Source organism: Bos grunniens, chromosome 13 (assembly GCF_055505025.1).
Source record: "Bos grunniens cultivar Pamir isolate PY7600 chromosome 13, Bosgru_T2T1.0, whole genome shotgun sequence".
Classification (NCBI taxonomy): Eukaryota; Metazoa; Chordata; class Mammalia; order Artiodactyla; family Bovidae; genus Bos; species Bos grunniens.
The window spans coordinates 82251746-82278709 of record NC_141177.1 but is presented as its reverse complement, the minus strand read 5'-3'; the positions used below and the strand labels follow the sequence as shown (position 1 = coordinate 82278709).

The 26964-nt window shown below is 43.6% G+C and overlaps 1 protein-coding gene across 24 annotated transcripts in view; it reads left to right on the top strand.

The window, feature by feature from the left end:
* PLCB4 (phospholipase C beta 4) overlaps nucleotides 1–26964 on the top strand; it is a 483574-nt gene that overhangs the window by 73157 nt on the left and 383453 nt on the right. For 18 of the 24 annotated variants that reach the window (XM_086335129.1, XM_086335117.1, XM_086335149.1 and 15 more), the window contains exon 2: nucleotides 10929–11040. The exons of 5 other annotated variants lie outside the window; for them this stretch is intronic. The gene's annotated coding sequence lies outside the window, so the exon portion shown is untranslated. Of the gene's footprint in view, nucleotides 1–10928; nucleotides 11041–14658; nucleotides 14962–26964 lie in introns of those variants that run through there. One more of the 24 variants, XM_086335123.1, reaches the window with a different exon arrangement.

Here is a 26964-nt window from a genome sequence, read left to right as displayed (position 1 = left end):
GCAAAGAGTTGGACGTGACTGAGCGACTTTCACTTTCACTTCAGTGTTGTAGCACAGAAGAGTTGCAAGACAGTACCTCAGTTGTACGGGTGTGGCTGTGTCCTAGTAAAACTGTATGCCTGAATGCCAAAAGCTGAATTTCACATTATTATCATGTAAAAATATTATCCTTAAAAATTTTTTTTCCCCAACCATTTAAAAGCGTAACAACCAATCATAGCTCTATAAAAGCAGATGGATGGTTGGCCAGATTGGTCCGTGGGCTATACTTTGCCAACCTCTAGTGTAGAGTAAAAAAAAAATTACAAAATTTGCCTATTTTTTTTCAGAGTTAAATATCATTGTGATACAAACGAAGGCAAACCAAGAAAACGCTTCTTTTACTGAATACTCGTCTGACACTTTACAGATAGTGAATGAGAAAATAGTCAAGTCCGCTCTTAGCCCTTCTTTCACTTGCTGAGGTGGGGGCTCAAGTGCTGGAGAGTTAAAGGGGTTTCTGGTGTTATGAGCAGTTCACAAACTCCCTCAGCAGTTCCCTAGGGAGAAGTAGCCACAGAATTACTATAAGCTTCTGCTTCATGTGGCAACCTGTACTTACATGCATCATCTTTTTATATGGACTTGTTTTGCAGTATTAGTTGACAAAGTATCATCTTTGTAATTGACAATTTTTTATACACCTTACAGTGAATTATTAAAAGTATATTAGTTATAAAGTTTTGTATTACTTGGAAGAGTGTAAAATAGAAAGATTGAAGGTTGCCCAGAAAATATGTTACCTTAAACCTTTCCAAATAGAGGCTTTATAGTGTTAAGGCCGTCCCATTAATTTATATCAAGGGATGCTCTCCGAATGCCTCTGATACTCTTGATTTGATCCATTTACCAGGTGTGTCTCTTGATGGCAAGTCTGCTTTCGGATCATTGAGAACATTGTGATCCACTTTTGCTGCCTTCTGGAGTAATTGCTAGGTTTAAAATTATACAATAAAACAATAGGACACCTATTGTGATACCTATAAAATGGTTATTTTCCACCATAAGTGCAAAAAACAATATGTAATTCATAAAGCTAAAGAACTTCTTATCATGAAATAAGGAACACATGATTAAGGGTTATACTATCTGATTTTACATGCTTGGTACATGATTTAATGAAACTGTGTGTGGTAAGAAGTACAAATCAATTTATTGTGTTTTTTAAATTTTTGAACCACTTGTTCCATATTTCATTTAGTTCATCTGAAGTGGAGGGTAAGACTGTTTCATTTTTTTTTTATTGTCTAATTTGGCAGTTTAGGGAATGAAGGATATTCTTATTAGATAACAAGTGTCAAAATACACACACATACAAACATTCACACAGATGCCCACAAGAGTGTATGAACTTTTCTTTTTTTTTGAAGTAGTTCTTCATATAAAAGTGAGAAACTATACATCGATGTAAAGAAGAACACTGAAGTATGTGTATTTTTACTACCCAGCCATAACCATTGATAATGATTTTGGGAATACTTTTCAATATCTTGTGTCTCTCTCTGTAAATATATAGAAAAACTTATATTTGTTTCTTAGGTCATATTTGTTACTTATCTACCCTGTGCCTGATACAGTAAGAAGCATTGTGGACACAGAGGTGAAGAGAACAATCCCCTCCTTTCCTGAAATTTACTTTGTTCTGGTTGGGGGAGACAGGCCAGAACCAACAGGTCACTATATATCTGGTTATGCTGGGTACTTGAATAAATTAAGAACAGGAAGAGAGATAAAGAGCGTCTAGGGTATGTGTGTGTAAGGGTCATAGTAAAGGTCATACTACCCATGCACTTTGCTAACTTGTATTTTTAAACTTAAAAAATGTAGCAGGAATATATACTGTGTCAGCAAACATACTTGGACTTCCTAGTGGCTCAGACAGTAAAGAATGAGGGCCGTGAGTGGCGATGAGGGATACCCTGGTTCGACTCTCGGTAGAGAAGATTCCTGTGAGAGGGGTATGGCTGCCCAGTACCTTGGAGAACTCCATGGACAGAGGAGCCTGGAGGGCTGCAGTCCACGAGGTCGCAGAGTTGGACATGACTGAGCGATTGACACTTTCACCTTTTCACTTTAAACATATTGTAAATAAGTATTATTCTGAATGGCATACTCTATTGATATGAATGAAAGAGGTTTTGTAACTAGTTATCCAATGTTATAAAACAAGTCTTGCATTTAAAAAAAAATTGCTTCTGTGAGCAAGGCTATAAGGAATATTATTCCCTAAAGATAGGCTATTTTGCACACTCATAGAACTCTTAGGATAAATTCCCAATAGCAGAATTATCAGGTCAAAGAGTAGTCTTTTTTTAGGAGTTTGGTTATGTGCCCAATGTGATTAAAAATATTACACAGCTCTTTCATAATTCAATTTGTTTTCCTTTCCTTTTCATTCTTCCCTCTTCATTTTCAAAGTTTCAGATCTAAGCAAAAATTAATAGTATTCTCCCAATTTAAAGAGCTTTGTATTGTGATAACATGCTACTTTAATGGTGAATTTTTTGTTTCTGAAATCAGATTCTTATTGTAAGTGAGAGGCTTAGGGCACTTGTAATTGCATCATTGTACAAGTCAACAAAGTGCTGTTTATTGCTTACAAAGTTGGTATGAAACAAAGAAAAAAGACATTAAGCACAACACACCAGCAGCTTTGAAAATGCAGGAGGGGTCAGAGCAAGTTTCAACATGTCATTTCATTTGCTTTTTGTTAAGGTCTGAAGAAAGTCTAAGAATATGGAAACGCATTACAAAAGTAATGCATTACAAAACGCATTCAGTCTTAAGAGAAAATCATTTTATTTTTTTCAACACGCCTTGGGACTAGAGTTCTTTTGTTTTTGTTTTTTAATCCCAGCATAATAAAATAAAATTCGTTACCGCAGATGAAAAATTCTGACTGACTGCCGCCCTCGCTGGTCTCTCTCAGGTGGCCGTCTGTGTGACGGTACCTGCACTCACCTGCACAGCATCTGCTTTGTGCCAAGTGCTGCGTTCCCTCAGCTTAAGGCTGGCAGAGGGATTCTTTTCTGTTCTCTGTCTCTCTCTTTTTTTGCGTATTAATTTTATTGGTGTATATTTTGTTAGTTTCAGGTGTATAGCATAGTGATTAAGTTATATACATGTATATTCATTCTTTTTCAGATTCTTTTCCCATACAGGTTATTAAAGAATGATTGCGCTATACAGGAGGTCCTTTTGGTTATCTATTTTTATGATCAGCCCTGGGATTTCTTTGGAAGGAATGATGCTAAAGCTGAAACTCCAGTACTTTGGCCACCTCATGAGAAGAGTTGATTCATTGGAAAAAACCCTGATGCTGGGAGGGATTGGGGGCAGGAGGAGAAGGGGACGACAGAGGATGAGATGGCTGGATGGCATCACTGACTCGATGGACTTGAGTCTCAGTGAACTCCGGGAGTTGATGATGGACAGGGAGGCCTGGCGTGCTGCGATTCATGGGGTCGCAAAGAGTCGGACACGACTGAGTGACTGATCTGATCTGATCTGATGTGTGTGTGTTAATCCCAAGCATTGACCCCTCTCCCCTATGTTTCCCCTATGGTAACCATAAATTTGTTTTCAAAATCTATGAGTTTGTTTCTGTCTTGTAAATAAGCTCATTTATATCATTTTTTAAAAATCAGATTCTCCATATGAGTGATATCATTGTGGTATTTGTCAGGGGGATTATTTTCCACAAGACAAAGTAGACATTTTAACACCAAGGTACTAGAAGGTTAGTAGCTCTAAATAACCCATTTCAGAAACTGTCGGCTGGTGTAGAAGGGCTGTGTTGGAGCAGCACTTCTCAGACTCTGTGCTTAAAGTCACCTGTATTTTAACCCAAATGCTAAAATGCATTTTTTGATTCAGCAAGTGCAGGCTGGAGCCTGAGACTGCATTTCTAACAAGCTCCCAGGGAATGCTGATGCTTCTGACCCATTCCTCACACCTTGAGTAGCAAAGTGTTTAAAGACGCTGGCTCCAAGTCTGCTGTTAGCCTGTGGGGACAGTGTGGGCCAGCGGGCCAGCAGCCCAGCTCTGCTGGCCACACCAGCTGCTAGCGGCTGTGGCTGGGGGCTGCCCCCTCTCCTGACATATTCTTCCTGTACTTCTTTTTCTATGCTGCCATCCCCAGAGTCACCCCTGCAATGAGATTATAGATGATCTAGATTTTCTTCTTCTTTTCTTGTATCTTCTAAGTTTTCCTGAGAGATCATGTGTGCATGTGCTTAGTCGCTCAGTTGTGTCCGACTCTCTGTGACCCCATGGACTGTAGCCCTCCAGGCTCCTCTGTCCATGGGATTCTCCAGGCAAGAATACTGGAGTGGGTTACCATGCCCTCCTCTAGGGCATCTTCCCAACCCAGGGATCGAACCCAGGTCTCCTGCATTGCAGGCAGTTTCTTTATCATCTGAGCCACCAGGGAAGCACATCAGAGATCATATATTAATTCTATAATTAGAAAAAAAGTGAATAAATTCATTTTTTAACTAGACATCCCCTTCCCCAAATCTCCGTTGATGGTTGTCCTTAGGTAACTTTTGCTTCATCTGGTCTCTTTGAAGATCTTTGAGGGTAGGTCTTTGAGGGGATTTTTAGAGTAAAGCATCTGCCTACAATGCGGGATACCGGGGTTCAATCCCTGGGTCGGGAAGATCCCCTGGAGAAGGAAGTGGCGACCCATTCCAGTATTCTTGCCTGGAAAATCCCATAGACGGAAGAGCCTGGTAGGCTACAGTCCATGGGGTCTCAAAGAGTCGGACACGACTGAGCGACTTTCTTCTTCTTCTTCTTAGAGTAAACATGTTAGGTTTACCTTTAAAAAACATTTCTGGTAAAAGAGTCACCCTTTAACCATTTTACATGTACAGTTCAGTGGCATTAACTATATTCCCACTGTTGTGCAACCATCCCCATCATTCACCTCCAGAACTTTTTGTTTTTGCGAAACTAAAACTGTACCCATTAAACTAAGTTCTAATGTCTCCATCCTGTCAGTCCCCTGGCCACAACCGTTCTGTTTTCTGTCTATGAAATGGACTACTCTAGGGGCCTCGTATAAATGGAATCATATTATATTTGTTCGTTTGTGACTGGCTTGTTTTACTTACCATGATATCCTCAAGGTTCACCCATGCTGAAGCATTTGATAGGATTTCCCTATTTTTTAAGGCTGAATATTATTCCATTTTTTGTGTGGACTGCATCTTATTTGTCTGTTCATCCATGGACAGACACTTGGTTGGCTGTTGGGAGTGTGTGCTATGAACATAGATGAGCAGATAGCTCTTTGAGTCCTGCTTTAGCGCTACCTTTTTTTTTTTTTTGCCCACCTTGCAGCGCCTGCAACTGTCTTCCCACTTGAGTGAGAGCTTTGTCTGGCCATGTGCTCTGCCCATGTATGGGCTGTAAAGTCAGTGCCCCCCACCCTCCCACTGGAAGTAGGGGTCTGTATGCACGTGCCCTCACTCCCTTGCCTCTCGGGTGGAAAAACTGCAGAGGTGTGTCCCCATCGTCTCCTGGCGTTCCCTGGTGGTGTTGGATCCCCAGGTGTCTGCCTCGCTGACTTGTCGATGTTCCGTCCTGCACTGGCCTCCTTCCTTGGCTCAGTCTCGCACTCTCCTACTCTTGCTTCCTGGGACTACTTCCCCAGGAAATTGTTATTGGTTAGTGGCTAAGTCATGTCCGACTTTTTGGACTGTAGCCTGCCAGGCTCCTCTGTCTGTGTAATTCTCCAGGCAATAGTACTGGAGTGGGTTGCCATTTTCTTCTCTAGGGGATCTTCCTGACCCAGGGATCGAACCCACATCTCCCGCATTGCAGGCAGATTCTTGATCACGGAGGCACCACAGAAGCCCCCCCCAGTAAATAATTCTTATCAAATCCTTGATGTAGGGTGTGCCTTAGAGGAAACCCAAATTAAAGGACACTGGGGAGAGACCCTGTGTACACCTCGTGATGCTCTGTTGCCAGAGGCAACGCTGAGATTCAGGGATTTGAGGTGGATTCTGAGCTGTGTGCTGCTAGTTTCTTACCCCATCTGGCCTGATGTTCAAGAGGAAAATTAAACCTGTTCACACCACATTTGAACCTTGTTGCTATAACATGTTAAACATAAAATATATCTCCAAAGCTCTGTGTTAGCCTCCTTACAATCTCAACAAGATATTCTGTTAATTACCATACATAGAAGTAGATCCAAAGAAAGGAAAACAGTTCTACATGCAAGTAGATTTCTTGTCGGTTGAGATAGTTGTTTTCTATATATAGACCATGTTTAGCCTCTGGGGCTCTTCTTGGTTGTATCTAGTTTATTGTTTTTGGCTCATTTGGACATTCTCTGTGTATTGTATTTTTAATATAAAATTATGTATTTAGCAACAAGCTTGGAAACAGATTAAGTTTCTGGTACTAGAATTGCTGCTCAAAATGACAAAGTGCAGCCAGGAGTGTGAGTCATTCCGAGCCCTGCTTCTTCGTTGGGGATTCCAGTGTCTAGTGAGCTGTGAGCTTGCTTTGACTTGGGCCTTATTAATGTTGTACCGCATTAGAGCATTTATAGGCCAATCTTATTTAGGCAGCTACCTTAAAACTACAGAGAGTGAGACCAATACTTGGGATAGCAGAGGGAAACTGCACCTTTTTGAAGACTGCAGCTACCTAGCCCCCACCTCAAATTGACAATTAATCCTTAAGCATCTGTGTGGGTTTGGTGGGAGGAAGACGCACGCATACTTCAGAACATCTGCTTGAATCCTCCTTTTTTTGAGCTTAAAAGATAAATTACTTGAATTGACGTGTTGTCTAGCCAGTTTCTAGAACACAAATAACTTTCAAAGTAGAAAGTAGTTTCAGCTACAGAAAGTAGATGGCATTGTCACTGCAAGTGTTTCCCCTTAAAGTCATTGAAAGAGTCTCCCAGCAGATATGTTCTGTTTGGCTTGTTTTCCCAGGAAACCCATGAGCGATGTTTTCACACGACAGCACAGTTCCCTAGGTCAGGAGCAAACTTACCTGATCTTACATGTTGGAAATTTGACATCTTCTGTGATGACTTGACACAGTGACAGCTATTTGGAAAGAAATCTTCTTTTTCTTAGTGAGATAAATTCAGGTTGTGGTCTTGTCAGCAAGAAATTAACATAAAGCCCGAGTAAAGCGAACTAGTTTCTCTGTGTTAACACAGAGCATTATATTCATTATGCCCATCAAAATATAGGAGGACTAATTGAGACTGAAAAAATAAAGTCAGCTCCTCTCTGAGGGTTTCCTGGCAGGGCAGCTCACCCACTCTAAGCCTCTTGTCTTCACTGTGGGCCTCTGGGCCGGCACAGAACAGCATCCTGTAAAATTACATTAAATTAGAGAACACTCGGGCAGTATTATTAGCATGTTTTGACATTTTTTCATGGCTCAAAGAGCAATAACTGGTTATCTGCTATCAGCTGTGCACTGGAGATACCTAGGAATGAGCAATTCTTTTTGTCTATATTAATCTTTCTATCCATCTGTTGACCAATCATTTGATGTATCAAGCAATCAACTAAGTGATCTATGGATCTTCTTTCCTTTCTGCCTGTCAGCCCTCCCACCTATTCTGACCTCTCTTCTTCCAAATTAAGACCTAAACAGGGACTCCCTTGGTGGTGCAGTGGTTAAGACTTCGCCTTACAGTGCAGGGGTTGCGCGTTTGGTCCCTGCTGATCCCGGTCAAGGAACTAAGATCCCACATACCTCACTCCCCAGAAGACAAAAAACATAAAACAGAGACAACATTGTAACAAATTCAATAAAAACTCAAAATGGTCCACATCCCCCCCCAACTCCCCCCCCCCAAAAAAAAAAAATTTAAGCAAAGCTAGAATCAGACACTCTCCCAGCAGTTGAGCTCTGAATTCTAATCTTACCTTGGTGGCCCGGAACTTCCGCATCTATTGAAGGAAGGGCTGAGTGCAGTTGGCAGTTTCTGGCACCTGTAGCTCCTGGATCAGAGCGCCTCTTTTTCGGTCCTGGCTTTATCCCTTCCTGTCTTTGTGGCCTTGGGCAGAGTATTTAATCTCACTGTGCCTCAGTTTCCTCATCTGTGAAATTAGGGTCATCATTTTACCTGCCAGCTGTTTGGAAGCTCAGATGAGGTGATCTCTGTAAATTGCTTAGAACAGTGTGTGGTGCACATTAAGTGACCAGTATTCACCTGGTTACCCTGATCTCGATTATTTGTGGACCACAGATGCTTGACCTGCCAGTTAGCTCTCCCAGTTTTCTTCCTCCATCCGTCTTCACAAGGCTCATAGTCTAGTATTGAGACAAGCATGATTACCTAGTGAAAATAGAAGATGACATGTAACTGGGTATCAGAGGATGAGAAGGGGTTTGCCAGGGAGAGGATGCAGGGGCCATCATAGGCAGAACTGTGTTAGAACGCAGGAGAGAGCTCAGCACGCTTGGTGTACGGCAGTCTATTGTGGCTGGCATCGAGGATGCTTGTGGGATGATGGAGGTGATGAATGGAGATGAGATCCTGCATCAATATACAGATGGACACCTGGCGCCTCCCGAGACCCCGGCTCTTCAGCACAGTGACTCCCCACTGTGGGGGACTAGGCACCCGCGATTCCCCAAAAGTGGGCTCTGAGTTTCGGACAGGCCGTGAGGGACTCATGGATGCATTGTGAAACCCTCACCGTTTTCTCCTCAGGACGCGTGCTTCCCCTTTTTTTAATATTGGTATTATTTAACCTTAGGACTCACTTATCCATTGGCCGTGCGTTGGGGGATAAAGTGGCCCAGTTTTTATGCTTCTGATTGAATAGCTAAGCAGCTCATCCTAGCACAGAGAGCTCCACGGTGGGTATTGTGAGGCTTCAGGCCTGGGGTTGCTTCTAACCAATAGTGGGACCTTAAAAGACACTTTCCTTCTCTAGGTCATGTTTCTTTATCTATGAGATAAGAGAAGTGGTTTGGGGGTTCTTAGGCACCCCTTTGGGAGTTTGGTGAAGCTTCTAGGAACCCCTTCAAGTTTTTAAATGCCTCATATAAAATACACAGAACTACAAAAGAAACTGTTTCATTGAAAGGAAGATATAAAAATAGTAAATAAATTTGGGGTATGATAATATATGTACATCTTATTAACACATTCATAGCTACTATAAGTTCAAATTATTGATGAGCACAAATGACATTTTGCATTATCTGCAGTAAAAAATACCTGGAATTTACATTGAAAACCAACTCACAGGTGCTGTTAATACCAGTGTGGTTTGTGATTTATATTTGTGATTAGAGGAAATGTCATACTTCAGTTAGAGGCTAGTGAAAATAATTATGTAATAATTTTTCCCATCCAAATTTATGGAACCTCGGATTGCACCTTTGGACCATGTATTGGTGATCCATGGAACTCAGGTTACCAATCCTTGGACTTCTAGGATGTTCTTTAGCTGATTCTTTGGCTATCAAATGATGTGATAATCTTCATAATACTCAATTTCCAAATAAGTGAAAAATGTTAAAATTTCCATTTAATTCGTAAAGCTCTTATCATTTGCTATGCGAAGAACCCAGGTGCTTGGGGAGGTGCGGGAGGGGCTTCTATCTGCGGTATTGACTGCACTGGTGTCTGGTTCAGCATTGCTCGTGGCAATTGCTCAAGGCGCTCAGTAACGGCAGCTGTGGGGGTGTAGGCCACACAGCTGGTCTCATGCACTTAGTGACCCCTGAGCCATGGCTACCACTGGACGTGCAGGGATAGGGTCCCGTGCGCCTCCCGTCACACTGATCAGCTGATCAGTATATTAATATAACATTGTTAAAGAAAACCTCTTACTTAATATGTGTTGTTGATTCAGGACCCTGAACTCACGGCTCACAGCACTGCGACTCACGCCTGAGTGAAGCTCGTCTAATGCATCAGCGTCCCTAAGCTCAGGGACGCTAGGCAGCACGTCAGCACAACACTCAGGGGCCGTTTTAAGCAGTGAGGTCACCAGTGAGAAGCACAAAACTGTGAAACGATGGCAGTAAATAGACTGGGAGGAATGCTTGTTTATGGTCCGAGAGCTGAATCAAGAAGGCAGAGCAGAGCCTTGCTTGACCTTAAGTGGAGTCATGTGCCTTAGGGGCTCAGACTCTTTGCCTCTCTGCACATGTCCACCGAGAACCACTGAAGTGCTCCCTGTATATTTTTGTTTGGTTGTTTGTCTCTCTGAGTAGTGTGCAGCGTCTTAACTCCTTGACCAGGGGTTGCACCCCTGCCCCTGCAGTGAAGTGTGGAGGCCTACCACTGGACCTTCAGGGGCTTCCCATACTGCCTGTGTTATTTTTGCAGTTACACGTGAATTTTAGTGAGCAGGTGCCTTTGCAGTCCTGGGGATGGACTGTTTACGCCAGTATTTCTTTCTGGACCTGAGGTCTAGTTGTGACGCTGCCATTCTGTGTATCTGATCTTGATTTAGTTATTTTATGACTCTGGATCTCTGTTTTCTTCCTCATAAAACAAAGATGTGGGGAAAGATCAGTCGTGGTAGATTTTTTTTTTAAATAGCAGGAATAACTTCATTCATGTAAAACCTCAGGTCGTTGGCTTCCTGCCTCCCCCACAGCTCTTCTCTTCCACCAGTTTTATCAAGAACATACAGAGAACCATTAGGCTAGATTTTCCTGTTGGTTAGATTTTCCCTTTTATTCATTTGACAAATATTTATTGAGCACAATTCTGGATGCTGTTCTTATACCAAATTCACTAAAAAAATGATTAGAACTATTTGTAAATGGCCTGCAAATCACTTTTATTTGTAATTCTTATTAAATAGGTTTTCATCTTTTGACCTCTCTTACTATCAAATGGTCCAAATAATCTTTCAAATTCACTGTTTTTTCAGATTCATCAGATTCACTGAGGAGCGCTATTCAGGCTTCACTCACCCTGGTCTGGGAATCCTTCATCTCTGAGATTAGAACCAAAAATACCCTCCTCGGTGGTCACATCTGAAGGTAGGTCATTTGGAAAGCAGGGCCCACACCCACAAGCTAAACCCATTTAAGGTGACACCCAGTATTTTCCTGGGCATCCCTCATTTTGGGGGTTGTGCTTAACTTCTCTACTAGAAGGTAATCATGATGGGGATGCCTTTTCCTTCTGGTGAATTCATTTCAAAACCTATGTGTTCAAGAGTAGCAAAATAATGTAGGAGTATGTATTGACAATCTTGAAGTCCCCTTCTGCTAGTTTTAAAGAACATTATAATTTTTACATATGGCAGTTGATGTGTGATTTTTCTTAGTCTTCTGTGCATGAAAACTAAAAGCACAATTTGTTAAGATTATAACTAGTTCTTCAAAGGAGATTCATGCCTCTAAGAGGAAAGAAGGGCATTGCCAGTAGATTTGGATCAGTTGGTTTTCACCTAGGGAATGTACTTTAATCATGAGATCTTCAGATTTATCAGAACAGTGTTAATCTTTAGTGAGGGAATCTTTCATCATTGGCATTTCTGTCCTTTAGAGAAAAAAAAAAACAGGATTTTTCTCTGAAATGCCTTTTTAATTATGAAATGATGAGGTTGAATTATTTCTATTTCTGTACTAAGAACTGGCTTAAGGAAGGCATGGAGATGTGTGGTAGCTTCAGTTTTAATTTGATATGGATTATTTCATGTTGACAATCGTAGGTTTTTAATAAATCTGTTGATGTTCAGATGGTTGGGGCAAAAGGACATGGTCTGCAAGGGAACCCTATTCCAGCCGATACCTTGGTGGTTCCAGTGAGCTCTGCTTCTCATCACGCAGGCTCCATACATTCCCCTCCTCACTGGCTCTAGACTTGACCACACAGCTCGCTTTGGTCAACAGGACATTACAGGATACAAGCACTGGCTTGGTGAACACTGGGACATTAGGTCTTGTCCTCTTGGAATGTTCCTTGGTGCTGTAGAAAAGCTTACCCTGGACTCTTAAGTGATTGGCTCTGTGGCGAGAAACCCTGAAGGATGAGGCCATCTTGAGTGTTCCAGCCCCAATCCACCTTCTAACTGAACGTTGCCTATGGAGTGACCTCACCTACACCATGTTGAATAAAACTGCTCAGCTGAGCCCAACCAATCCAGGGAATTGTAAGAAACAATCAATTATTGTTGTCTTAAGTCACTGAGTTTTGCCGTGGTTAGTTGCATTGCAGTCAATAACAGAAATTATGCCCTACTTTAAAAAATGTGTCCAAAGGGATATTATTCTGTGAATGTTCGTAGAAGACATTGTTCATTTCATAATGCTATGATGCTGTAATGCCACTAGAAGTACAGTGAGCAAGGGTAGGCATGTGTGTGTGCACGCGTGCATGTGTATGTGTATGTGTGTGTGAACTAAAGTTGTGGGATTCTTTCGTCCACCATTGCAACTGAGTGTTATACATGCAATATTTTTATTTTCACGAAGGATATACCTGAAGAAGATACCTTGGAAAGTAATCACTCTCTTATTCATTCATATTATGGAAGGTATTGAGAAGTGTAAAGCAAAGAGCCATCACCTAGAGTCCCACCACCCAGAGGCCAACTTTGGAAGTTTTCATTTTGTAACAGTAATTAACACAGTAAAAAGCTTTCCTTGATTTTTCTTTGAAATTCAAGTATATAAATTATATCCATTGAGAGTGTAGATGTTCTAATATTCTTATACAAGTGGTTTTAAACATGTGCTCAGATCTAAATTAGTATTTATAACTTGGCTTAAACTTATAATTGCTATAAGTCAATACCTAACTTTTTAGTAAGTGCCACTGTATAAATTTACTTTCTTCCTTCCTCTTCCCTCTTGACCTTGAAAGTCAGATGAAATATCATAGAAAGCATGATTTCCTCGTTCATGTTGGAGGAAACTGGAAGGAAACTATCTTTGAGAGAGTCTGCCCCAAGGATACAAAATTAGAGCTTTCCTCTGGGTTTGCATCCTCCCCCTTCTGTTTCCAGCAACCACAATATTCTGAGTTCTTTGTGCTTAAGAGAAAAACTAGGAAGACTCCTTCATGATCCAAATAGTCCTTCTAAGAGGCTTATTGTACTCTCAGGTGTTCATTACAGATGGTGCATTTGTTATGAATATGCTAGGTAAGAAAGAGAAGCAAAAGAGCGTTGGAATGCCTTCTTACCATCTTCTTCCCTCTGTGCCCTTCTCGGATCCCTTTCGCCCTCCTTCCAAGCTTTTTGTTTGCTTGTCGTGTTTCCAAATATTAGTAAGTTGAGGTCTTGTTCACCTGTCAGACGTCTTGCCCATGACCTATGGTTGGGATGATTTTTTTTCCATTATTTTAAATATGAGAGTTTGAAACATTCATGGCACTGCATACCTAGCACTGCATGTGTTTCCCCCTTAATAATCAGTTTATGGAAGTTTGAGATCTGGTGGCTTTTGCCACTGAGTAGGTAAGTCCTGCTGTAGGATGGAATAGAATAATTTTGAACTGCAAAATTTTAGGTCATTATATTCTGTTTCATTTCAAGATGTTAAGGTAGGAAGGGGTCGTTGAAATGATATAGATAGTGCAACCCTACCATTCCTTTTTTTTTTTTCTGTTTAATGAAACCGAAGGTGAGGGCCATTCTTTAATTCATCACTTGATCACTGTTTATGGGATGCCCTAGGTTTGCCTCTCGGAGAAGGCAATGGCAACCCACTCCAGTGTTCTTACCTGGAGAATCCCAGGGACAGAAGAGCCTAGTAGGCGGCCATCTCTGGGGTCACACAGAGTTGGACACGACTGAAGCGACTTAGTAGCAGCAGCAGCAGCAGCAGGTTTGCCTCTCTCGGAGCTGCTGCAGGGTGTGGGAAGTAAGGAAGTGAAATGATTTGCTCAGTGACACAGATGGAGTTTTGGCAGCACCAGAGCTTCAAAACAGGCCTCCATTTCTTTGAGGTATTACTTTATAACAAATTTCCAGTCTTGATTTTTTTTTTTTAAAGTTGGTATTTCCTGTAATGGAGTAAGATGACAGTCCATAGATGTTTATACAAGATTTATGAGTTTTAGAATAATTGACTATATGTATGTTGACAAAGCTAGAAAATTTGATGTATATATGTATAACTGAATCACTTAGCTGTATGTCAGAAATTAACACAACATTGTAAATCAACTACACCTCAATAAAATAAATTTTAAAAATGAAGTTATTTGCTTTATGCTGATACAAAGGTGCTTTTTGCTTTTTTTGAATTACCCGTGTTTAAAAAAACAACCTAAAAGAGTGGAATTTTGTGTCAGTCCCCTGCTGGGTTGCATGACTTATGTCCCTTTTACTGTTGAAAGTTTTTAGCAAACTTCAAAGCTGGATAAGAAACTTAAATGTCTTCTTATTTGAGTTCATTGGACCGATGAAGAAATCAGGGCAAGGGCAGGTTACTTGCTGACGTTCATAGGGCAAGTTCAGTGCCAAGACACTTAGACGTTCCATTGTTTGACTTGAAGTACAGTACATTTTTCCTTGGGTGTGGAGTCATTGCTGGCAGGGCAGGTACCACACGCGCGCACACACGCGCACAGCCACACACACACACGTCCACACTCTCACATGTTCTTCGTGACGAATCCGTTTTCAGAGCCATGGGTTGTGCACTGTCTTCTCCCAAAGCTACTCTGAGATGAGGATGGGGTGCACTCGCCTGTCGGGCGGTCCCAGGAGGCACCAGTGGGGGGCACATGAGACACGGAGGAGACGGGCGATAGCTGGCGTGGGCAGAGCCCACCGGGGCAGCAGGGTCTCCTGCCGCGGGGCACTGTCTTTGCAGAGGGTGTAGCATAAGTTCCCAGCGGCCCCCTGCAGGGGTGACAAGCGGGCGGTCTGTGTCCCTGACTTTCCTGAAGGTCTTCCTCATAGGAACGTGATGGAAGGCTCAGGAGCAGAGCCTCCGGCCCTAGAGGTAGGCCTCGTGGGTGCGTGTGGGAGCTGAGCGCCTGGAGAAGGGGGAGCGGGGTGCCGCCTGTGGAGGGGCCACGTCTGCAGGCCCCGGGGGGGACTGGGCTGTGAGCGGAGGTCTACGCGCAGCGCGGCTCTGACAGGGGCCCGGTCTCGGCTCTTCTCTGTTCTTCCGTGTGCCCAGCGGCGTGGAGGAGGAGGACGGCGCTGGGCAGTAGGTGCCCCTGCGACGCCGGCGGCAGCGGGCAGCCTCTGTTCCCCTCAATGCCAGCCCCCCTCCACTTGCTCCTGCGTGCAGACGGAGCATTAGATGCTGTGTTGCTGGACTTCCTTGCCCTCTGGTGTCCGGATGGATTCGGACATGAGGAGGCTGTAGAGGCGATGGGAGAGAACCGTGAAGTCAGTCTCTGTCCCCCGGGTCTCTTCTTGCCATCAGGCTGGTGGTTTTCTCCGTCACCCTGTTGGAAGCCCCAGAGTGTTGGGCCGCCCCTCCCGCAGCCGCAGCTCTTTCTTGCGTCCCCGAGGCTCTGCCGCTTGGCCCCTGGCCTTCGCATTCCCTGATTGTTTCCCCCAGCCCCACCACACCCGGGAAATAATCCCTTATTCAGTGTCCTCAGTGTCTCCTGCCTGCGTTCCATCTGCTTCCTGCTGGGCTTGGCTGAAACACTGGTTTGAAGAGTTTGCTCTCCAGACGGAATTGAATGAGATGAAACAGCTAGAGATGGTCTGAAGATACAAGATAATGAAGTGTAAATTGTACTTAGCCCTAAGGACACTCAGCATGTGGGATACGTTAACAAAAGAAGGGGTGCTTATGAAAGAAGACAGTTTTGGAGGGCTGCCTTAGGTTGTAATTGGTGAACTTTTCTTTTTTTGGTCTACTCTATGGGTAGCTCTGTTTCAGTTGTGACTTGAAAATTAGAAGTTCTGCCTTATTATGATCATGTATGCAGTTAATTATAATGTATTTGACCCCGTAAGGTGGAATAATAGATAATTCAGAGAAACAGAAGACTGAAGTGGATCTACCTATCTGGAAATTTCAGAGATTTCTCTCATGTATTTAAATTTTAGATAAGTAAGTCAACTCCTCCTAATTTCTTATATTTCTCATCCCTCTAATGGGTTATAATCCAGTTTTTGGAAGATTTTTTAAAAAGCTGATGTGAAAGGCATTTCAAGCTGCTTAGAATAAAGTGCTGTTGCAACAGAAAGCACTGATTTTGTACTTATTTACAGAGGGCCCCCTGTGAGTCAGGCATTTAGCTAAGCACCATGGAGTCAGTAATGAATAGTATTTGATCACTGCTTTCAAGGAAATTACAACATAGTTGGGAAAATAGACTTCAAACAAATAATTATGATAAATATTTTAAGTATTATAAGTGTCTACAGGGTATTATGTATATCTAAATGAGGGTGTAGTTAAGCTTGTGAGTGTCAGATATTTCTTCATGGAACAAGTGACATTGAGCTGAGTCTTGAAGGATAGTCGTTTCCCAGGGAAAGAAAGGGGGGGATGGTATGAAAGAAGGTATGGAATTTCCTGGTAGGTTGGAGAATCAGTGAGGCATATGATTATTTGGTCAAAATGCTGGCTGCCTCTGAAGGAGTGCCTGTGCTTGAGGCCAAGGGAGAGAACAGCAATCTGATCCCTAAAACTTATCACTTAAAATAATGCAGAAGGCACACACACTTTAAACGTTAGGAATGAAGACAAAACAGAAACAATGTCTTTAAGAACCTTTGGACATTGAAATATTGCTAGACCTTATGGAGCACGTGTTCTAAATACTGAGCAATGCATATTTCTAATTCATGAGCATCCCAAAGGAAGGGGAGCAACCCACTGGTACCTTCTATCAGTATGTTACTTTGCCCAGATTTGTGTGCATTTACACCAGATTTATCACCATATAATTACTTTGTATCAGTTTAGAATTATGTAAAGTAAGGAAATATGGTGGATTGCCTTTTCAGTTGCTAAGAATTATGTTAGCATCCATATTTCATGATCACCTGGGAGAATATATCTGACATCCTTACTGTAAGAGACAGTTGAGCCTTCTTCCTTCTAATTATTCTAGTCCCTAAAACTTTAGGAGAACATATCTGACATCATTACTGTAAGAGACAATTGAGCCTTCTTCCTTCTAATTATTCTAGTCCCTAAAAATTGAGGAGAATATATCTGACATCCTTACTATAAGAGACAGTTGAGCCTTCTTCCTTCTAATTATTCTAGTCCCTAAAAATTTAGGATCAGTAAGCTTGATGTCCTAAGGTAGGGACTTGGTGACAACTGTTTTATCAATATCAGACTTTCAGACACAGTGAATTTCCAAGTGCTGCTTACTACATGGGACACTGATAAACAAGAATTCTTCTGCAGAGGCGTGAACAAAATGGTATAACACATGGATATTAGAGCAAAAGCCTTTGTGAACAGAAAGCTTTTAATCTGCTCATAGTCAAGGTCATTTTATTGTCAGGAAATTGAAGTTTGTGAATTATAGACACAGGAACAAAGTCTGATCAAGTGTTATGGAACTAGAGGGGAGAAGCCCAGGATTAAGCTTAAACTCCCCTGTCCTGCAGGGACTGCATCTCTGCTTTATTCTTTCCTTCTCCTGTTTGGTACCTTGTTCTATTTCTGCCTTAGTTATCTCTTGCTTTGTAACAAATTACCTCAAAACTTATTGGCTTAAAACAACCACTACCATTTAATATCCCTCAGAAGTCTGTAGGCTAACTGGGCTCAGCTGGGGGTGGTACTTCTGCTCCAAATGGTGTTGCTGGGGCTGTGGTTCTCTGCAGGTTGTCTGCTGGGGCTGTGATTCTCTGCAGGTTCAGATGAGTCAGGGACCCTGGCTGACACTCCCACATGGCAGGTGGTTGGTGCTGGCTGTGGACTGGGAGTCCCCCCTGGGATGCCAGTGGACCCCTGAGTGCTCTTTCATGTAGGTTTTGTCCCTGTGGCTTGGGCTTCTCTCAGCCTGGAGGCTTGATTACAAGAGTGGGCATTACAAATATGCAAAAGCAAAAGTTACCAGGCGCTTGAAGGCTAGGGCTCAGAAATCCTGGATGACCATCCCCACTGCATTTTGTTGGTCAAAGCATTCCCAGGGCCAGCTGCCTGGAGAGGGGAAATAGACTTGGAAGAGTGACAATTTACAGTTTTTTTTCCTTTTTCGTACGTGACTCAGTATGACCAACATGTCCCTCAGGCCCCAGTCTTCACACACAGTTTAGTTCAGTGTTCCATACTAATTGGATGTAGCCTCTGTGTCTGCCTTGTCTCCCCTTGTGGCTCAGCTGGTAAAGAATCCTCCTGCAATACAGGAGACCTGGGTTCGATCCCTGGTTGGGTAGATCCTCTGGAGAAGGGAAAGGCTACCCACTGCAGTGTTCTGGCCTGGAGAATACCATGGACTGTATAGTTCATGGGGTCGCAAAGAGTCAGATATGACTGAGCGACTTCCACTTCACTTCACTTCACTTTACTTCTGTGTCTGTGGCCTCTGTGTCAGCATCAAATGCTCCCAAGTTCAGATGCTTCCAAGAGACACTCGTTGGCTGCTGGTTGTCCACTCACCAGTGGGTTGAGACGCCCAAGTCTTGTGTTACTGAGGATTCTGTTTGAGGGCCAGGGTAGGGGGATTATGTCATGAGAAGTGTGGGAGGAGTAGGCAGTGGCAACCGAGAGCATTAGTGGGATTTGGAGGAACTCGCAGATCCTCTCCATTCTGCCGAGGCTAGAGAGGTCTTTCCTTTCCACGTCCCAGCAAAGCTCTGCTTGATCTGCCTTCTGATCTTTTGCGTCACCCTTGCCTTGCTTTGCTTTGGTTTTTTGTTACTTCTGTGCACTGCTCTCCCTCCCGCCCTGTGTCCTTCCGTGTCCACGGACAGGAGGCCTCTCCTCTCTCCCCACCTGTCAAGGGTAAGTCACCTTCTGACTTACCCTTCAGACCTCAGCCAAGTGTCACTTCTGCAGGGGAGCGTGGAATCTCTTGGACCGCATCTCATCCCTGTTCCATCTGTGTTTCCTTCATCGCACTGATCAGAGTTTGTCATCTGGGGCCTGTGTGGCTGCTTGATCACCATCTGCCTCGCACTATGGACTTTAGAGGCAAAGGCCCGTGTTTTCGATCCTCAGGGTGAGTGGCTGCATGGGACTCCGCTGTGGTGCTGTCGGTTATTTGTGGTTTGACTGATTTGAAAGTTAGAAGCAGTTGCCTCGCAAAGGTAAAGAGTAAGTGGAGAGGATCTTTGTCTTGACGAGAGAAGTTAAGAGCAACCTGCTTTGGGTACTACAGGGACATCCTTTCTCAGGAAGCCACCGCCGTACTGTGGTGTTGAGGAGTCACTGAAGTCCTGTCATTAGGAACATAGTGGTGGACTTCGCTGGCGGTCCAGTGGTTAAGAATGTGCCTGCGATGCAGGGGAAACGGGTTCAATCCCTGGTCTGGGAAGATTCCACACGCGAGGCAACGAAGCCTGTGTGCCCAACTCCTGAGCCTTGCGTGCCCTAGAGCCCGTGCTCACAACGAGAGGCCTGTGCACTGCAGTGAAGAGCAGCGGCTGCTGTCTGCAACCAGAAAGCCCGTGCCCAGCGAAGACCCCGCACCACCAAGAAGAAAGCGACAACAACAGCAGCAAAGAAGATACTGTAGAGGCCGTGTGGTAGTTTCTGGAATGTAGCAGGGACTCCTGCCTAAAAACAGACAATAAGTGCCTAATTAAAAGCCAGCTTCTTTTTTCTTTTTTGCTTCCAGCCCCCTGTGGCCCCAGTTCCATACACAGAGGTTTCAGTGGGCAAACTTGGTGCCTGTGGGGCCGGGACAGCTCATCCCATTCCTGCTGACTCTCCCATGAGGCCAGGGTCTTGTCTGACTGTAAGTCAAAGATCAGTTAGATTACAGCTTGGGATGAGATGTGCCTGTGGGCATAATCTTGAGATAACCACAGCTGTAACTTTTTGTCCAATTCTGTCGCACACCATCTAAAAACAAAGTGAATGTGGAAGAATCAAAATGGCAGAAGAGAAATAGAAAGAGTAAGAAATAACTGAGATTCTGTTTTACTCAAAGATTCTGTATACTATGAATTCTAGGGTTTTTCAGTTCCACACTTTCAGAGATTAAGATGGAGGGTAATATTGTTTCAGTTAATTTATTTCACTGAAATAACTTAATTCAGTAAATATGTATTGAATATTTGTGTCTTAGTGGAGGGTGTAAGAACAAATACAAGTTGGTCCATGACCTTGAAGTTTACACCTGCCACAGAAACATGGTATGTGTCTGTGCCGCTAGATCCTAATAATGAAGCGGTCGATAAAGAGGGCTGGATAGGACCTGATTAGGGGCTGGGGTAGCTATGAATATCTTTATAGGGCGAGCATGGCGAGCTGGTCTCCACGGCTGAGTAGATTTAGGACAGTTTGCACAGAAGGGAGGGCACTATAGGCTGGGAAAGTGCCGTGTATGAAAGTTAAGGGTGAGAGAAGGAGCAGGAAGGCCCTGTCACTCTCCAAGGGCAGTGAGTGCCTGTGCCTAGGTACAAGAAGTTAGAGAACAGAGGGCTGTGGAGGGGCCCCAGCTTTTGGGTGAGACCCTCGAAGGCCAGGTTGAGTGAGTGAGTGATGGTTGCTCAGTCGTGTCTGATCCTCTGCAATCCCATGGATGATAGCCCGCAAGGCTCCTCTGTGCATGGGACTTTCCAGGCCAGATACTGGAGTGGGTTGCCATTCCCTTCTCCAGGGGGTCTTTCCCACCCAACAATTGAACCCAGGTCTCCTGCATTGCCTGCAGATTCTTTACCATCTGAGCCACCGGGGAATCCTAGGAGGCCAGGTTACAGGCACTGAATGCTTGTGAGCAGGGGAAGTCACATAAAAAAATCTGTGCTTTCAGAACATTATTTTGATGATAGTTGTCAAGGGGTTTTGATGAGAGAGAGTCTGCAGCCAGCGAGACTGCCTGGGAGGCTGTAGTGTTGGCATCAGAGCAGTGGGGTGGTACGGAGGGGCTGGAGAAACAGAGAAGAAGGGAAGCGAACAAAACAGGGCTCACCTCCCACACTGCCGGTAGGAATGTAAATTGGCGCAGCCACTATGGAGAACAGTACGGAGGTTCCCTAAAAATCTAACAATGGAGCTACCATATAACCCTGCAATCCCACTCCTGGACAAATATCCAGAAAGGAGGAAACTCTAATTCAAGAAGATACATGCACCCTGAAGCTCACAGCAGCACTGTTCACAACAGCCAAGACATGGAAGCCAGCTAAATGCCCATCAACAGATGAACGGATAAGGAAGCTGTGGGACATGTAAATGGTTAATATGCATTATACACACATACTTTTATATATATATAAAAAATGGGATATTGCTCAGCCATAAGACAATGACATGTCATTTGCGGAAGTATTGATGGACCTAGAGATTATCATACTAAGTGAAGGAAGTCAGAAAGAGAAAGACAAATATCATGTCATATCACTCCTATGTGAAATCTGAAATAATAATACAAATCAAATTTACAAAACAGAAACAGATTCAGGCATAGAAAATATGTGGTTACCAAAGGGGAAGGGGGGTTGAGGGATAAATTGGAAGTTTGGGATTAGCACATACACACTGCTGTGTATAAAATAGATAAACAACAAAGACCTACTGCACAGCACAGGGAACTGCAGTCAACATCTTGTGATAACCTACAATGGAAAAGAATCTAAAGAAGATACACACACACACACACACACACACACGTCTGTATAACTGAACCACTTTGAGGTATACCTGAAACATTGTAAATCAAGTATACTTCAGTAAAATTAAAAAAATACAATACTGCACTCTTACGGAAGAATCGAGTTCAAAGGAAGAACTGGTAGTTCCATGTCTGGATTCCCAGTGGAGAAGACAAGGAAGAAACAAAGGGATACTGAGCCTGGGTGAATGGAAACTTAGTTCCACAATCTCCAGGACCAGGGTTGGGGATGGATGCTCAGGTGGCATGGACCGGAGAAATGAGGTGCCGGCAGCAGTGGCAGATAACTGGGTGTAGTTGAAAGATAAAGGCTGGGGATATAAATTAGCACATCAGCAGAACCCTGGCGACTGAATAAACCCACAGAATACAAACGTGGAATTGTACCAGATATGTAAATTAAAAAAATAAGGAACTTGTATAGTGAAACCTTCAAATACAGACATCTAGTCGACCAGCGAGTTACTGGTTGCTGTAGAAAGCACCCCCAGTTTCCCAGTGTGTGTCGCTTTCTCCCTCTGGTCCGCTCCTGGCCCCCTCAGCCTGGGGTCGGCACTGGCCGTCTGGCCCGGCTCGCCTGCGTCCTCAGCCGACGGCAGTCTCGCTCCACACGGCAGCCCAGGTGAGCCTTTCTGTCCGGTCCGCGGCTCTGCTCCTGACCTGCAGGGGCTTCCGGCTGCACGCGGAGCAGGAGCCGAAGCCTTTCGGGGGCCGTGGGCTGCCCGGTGCCTCTCGTGGGGCTGGTTCCCGCGCTCACGCCATGACGCCCCCTTGCGGCTGCCGCTCCCCACACTCGTGGGCATGCTGACCCTGCGGCCTCCGCGTGTTTCCCCTTGGCTCGGAACGCTTTTCTCCTCCGTGTCTATAGGACTTGTTCCCTTGCCTCCTCCAGGCCTTCACTAGCTGGGCCTTCCTTTGCCCTCCTCTTGAACGTGGTGGCCCCTGCACTTCCGGTCCAGGACGCTGCCCTCCTTCAGCCTTTCCCGCCGTGCTTTGGTACCTTCCAACGCCCAGGCTGTTTGCTTACGTGTGTGCTGTCAGTCTGCCTCTCCGGAGCGGTGTTCAGGGGAGCAGGGATTTCTTCCTGTATCACTCTCCGTGACAGCCTCAGTGCCACCACAGCAAAGGGACTCAGTAATCACTTGTTAGGCAGATGAACAAAATTCTGATAGAAGCTGCTTTTTCCAGAACAATTGGGACATCTTTGAGATCAACTGTCAGTAATTTTTATCTTCATATCAGTGCTCCGTAAATGTTGAATAAGTGGATAGAACCTAAAATGTAAAAATGCTATCTCGCTTTATCTAGTTCCAGAAATTTCCATTGCAAAATGGAACCTTTAAAGGTGGTGCGTGGATGGGGTATGGAGGAACAGTTTCGCTTCATTTAGCTGACCTTCCACTTGGGCTTCAGAATTTACATAGCGGTTTGGCAATTCTTTCGTTATTACTGTGATTATTAATTGGATGCTATTTTAATATTTGGCCCCTAAACTCTCAGCTGATGTTTTAGGAGATTATACTATACAGGGTGCAGAAATTTCTGGGGCTGACTGCATCTGTTCATGGCCAAGTAAGGAATAGCATTGGCAAGGAACACAGGGTGAATTCAATTGTGCCTCTGGGAGTCACAGTAGAGATGGTTCATGGTCTCTGGGAAACAGCTGCCCGGGCTTCCTTCCGCAGAAGGGATCTTGATTTGGTTACCTGATGGGTGCTTTATATAAATAAAATAAACAACCTTGAGAGACTGGTGTGGGGGGTGGGGGTGGCGGTTGGCGTTAAAAAGAGAAAGGAAGAACCATGTGCAGAAATTGCTCTCTATTTGGGACCATTGACTTGAGAGATCCCTCCAAAGTTTGCTTTTGTTTTATTTGGTATCACTTTCATCTGTTCCCAGGAGATGCAGATGTCTTTGGAAGGAATGCATGCAGGAAAATAGGCTGTAGGAGGCAGAAATGAATTTAACAAGCTTCTGAAGGACTGAGCAGCTCCAAGAAGCTGGCTGTTACCATGTCTTGAAGCTTGAGATTTGAGAGAAACCAACTATGATGTTCCCTGACACCAAGATTGATGTGGTTTGTTGATGATACGACTAAAGGGCCAGGTTCTCATTTGTATTTTTAGGTAGGGATTTTTAAGAGAGTTCAGACCCTAGGGAAATATGGCACGAAAGAACTTGGAAAATAGCAGCAGCAGATTATGCCTTTGCTTACCTGAGGGTTAAAACAATTCACAGAAAATTGTTTTGGGTTTTTCTGGCTGGTGAAAACACTGTAGGTCTTTGTTTTCAATACACTGTCTATAAAGTGTCAAAAGAAAGTTTAAATGTGACATTCCCTGAGGCTAATGCCTGTTAGTTGACCAGATGTTTAAATCAGTGTTCCTAGCTCCACCTAAAAGTGCTAGAGGTATATTGGGTGTTTGGTCTGGGGTCAAAAGGCACGTGAGAAGAAACATCAGAGACTAGCCTTTTTCGCTTTTAAAGTCTTATCTGTGTTTGCGCTCATTTCTGTCCTAATTGAAAAGGACAAGTCATGGGGTAACTCAGAAAGTGAACTTGATGTCCAAGGTGAGAGTGAATGAGAAACAAAAATGTTTATCTGGAGAGTTTTGTGATGAGAAGCAGGAAATCTGACTCCATGGAGCTCCAAAGAAAGTCCTGCCTATATCTCTTTTTTTCCATTGAAAAGGTCACATCTTTACATTGCACAGTTCTTGGAGTGAGTCCTTCACTTTCACTAAATGAGTTAAAACGTTTATATCCAAAAAATAAAAGATATATTCCCACCAGAGTTTCTTTGATTAGGAAAAGAAGGACACCACTGCGTCCTAAGTTTGTTTTGTTTTTTTTCCTGATTGTCTTTTGTATTTTTGACAAGTGCCCTAACTTGAATAATCTGGGTTTTAATTCTAAATTCATAGTGATCTCTCTTATTCTTATAAGATCATCAAAGTTCTTTTTGTTCTTGTTTTCTTCCTCTGCTGTTTACCTAGTGTTTGTAATTATCTTTTATTGAGGTTGAACAGGGGAGGGGATAAGAAGAGAAAATAGAGAACAATCACTCATGTTTTATTCAGTGCCCCATCCTGCTTGTTGATTTCTCCATCCATCAACCCATCAATGCAGTCATCCATCTACCCATCGACTCATCTGTCCATCCATTCATTTATCAATCCATACATGCATACATACATCCACCCATCCACCCATATATCCATCCATCCATCCATTCATCTAGCCACACATGAACTCTACTTACGTCCGTTGATCACGTGCTATGAACCAGGATCTCTCCCATGAAGGAGAGTAGACCAAGTGATAAGCATTTATAGTGGAAAAATGTTAACAATCATGTAAATTCAATCATGGGAAGATCTTACCACCTGTTTTTAGGGGTTTCGGGGAAAGTTTCAGAGAAGAAGTACTATCTCAAGAGATGCAGGAAGGATGAATTGAAATTTAGCTGGATGAACGCTATGTGTTTGGTCTTGAGTATGGTTACGAGGTGAGGAAGAGTTTCCAGAAGAAGAGTTGTGTTTCTGAAGTCCTTGCAAAATCAGAACTCTTCTTACTCAAGAATAATTCTGACAAAAGATGGTGGCTATTTCCTTTTATCAGCTAATATAGCGCCACCCTGTGGCCACTCTATAAACAGTTGGGCGTTCCCTTGGCTCAGCCTGCTTCGAAACTGTCATTTCTTGAAGAATTTTAACATTTGGGGCAGATTTAACATTGATTCAAATTAATGTGACACCATATTACTGTTTTAATGTCATATTATTTCAAAGCTACATAATTCAAGGTCACATCAAATAGGACCAAACTCTGGAGAGGTTAGCTCATGGCCATTTGATGGAATTGGAAGTAGCTCAGCATGGAGAGTGTGTAGACCAGAGAGTAATACTAAGCTCTTGAGGAGACGGAGGGGAGGAAGAATGGTGGGAGAGGCGATGGAGAAAGTATCAGGGCCCTGAACCAAGTGTCTGAACTGTGACGAGAGGACTGCGGTGGGGACCCTCTCAAGAGTGTTAAGGAGGGAAGGCAAGGTCAGTCTTAGGCTTCTTCAAGTTTTAATCAATGAAAAAAGCTGAAATTAGACTGAGGCTGTGTATGGGTTTCAGATACTTTCCAGGTGGCTCAGTGGTAAAGAATCCACCTGCAATGCAGGAGATGCGGGTTTGATCCCTGGGTCAGGAAGATCCCCTGGAGGAGGAAGTGACAACCCACTGCAGTGGTCTTGCCTGGGAAACCCCACGGAGGGAGGAGCCTAGTGGGCTGCAGTCCACGGGGTCGCAAAGAGTCAGACACGACTGAGCGACTAAACAACAACAAATGTATGGGTTTCAAATATTTGTAGAACATTCCCTTGATTTCTAATTAGACTTTGGTTATAACAATATAAACTTTCATAATTTCAAAATACTTGTAAGATTTTTGTTTTGTTTCTGAAGGGTCCACTAAGTGTCTTGAAAGAGACAATAAAATATATAGCTTAAGCTTAAGGAGATTGGATAGAGACTCAACCCAGACTTGGGATGAAAGGCTTGGGGAGAATTTGGTGGGGTCTCTGGTAAAATGGGTTAAGACAAACATGAGTGAGACAAAGTTAAATAGATGTTTTTCACTGGTATGTGGGACTTCTTAGAGCCTTAAATGCATTCATGTCTGCAGTGACCTTTAAGATTGCAGCACGTGTTTTATTATGGAACCTTCACTTTGGAAATAGTCACTGTCGTCTGGTTGAGAGCTGCTTATCTTTTGCCACAATAATGCTGCAAACAAACACCTACAACATGTCCGTGGAATACAATAATAAAAATGTATTTAACTTGCAAGTTTGGGAGGTTCAGCTGATCTTGATCTGGACTTGGCTGATTTCAGTTAATCTCGCTCACATGTCTCTGGTCAGCTGTGGGCTGGGCAGTCAGGTCTTCTGATCTTAGCTAGATTTGCTCATACGTCTGGGAGTTCACGGAGAAGGCAGTGGCACCCCACTCCAGTACTCTTGCCTGGAAAATCCCATGGACGGAGGAGCCTGGTAGGCTGCAGTCCATGGGGTCGCTAAGAGTCGGACATGACTGAGCGACTTCACTTTGACTTTTCATTTTCATGCATTGGAGAAGGAGATGGCAACCCACTCCAGTGTTCTTGCCTGGAGAATCCCAGGGACGGGGGAGCCTGTTGGGCTGCCGTCTATGGGGTCGCACAGAGTCGGACACGACTGAAGC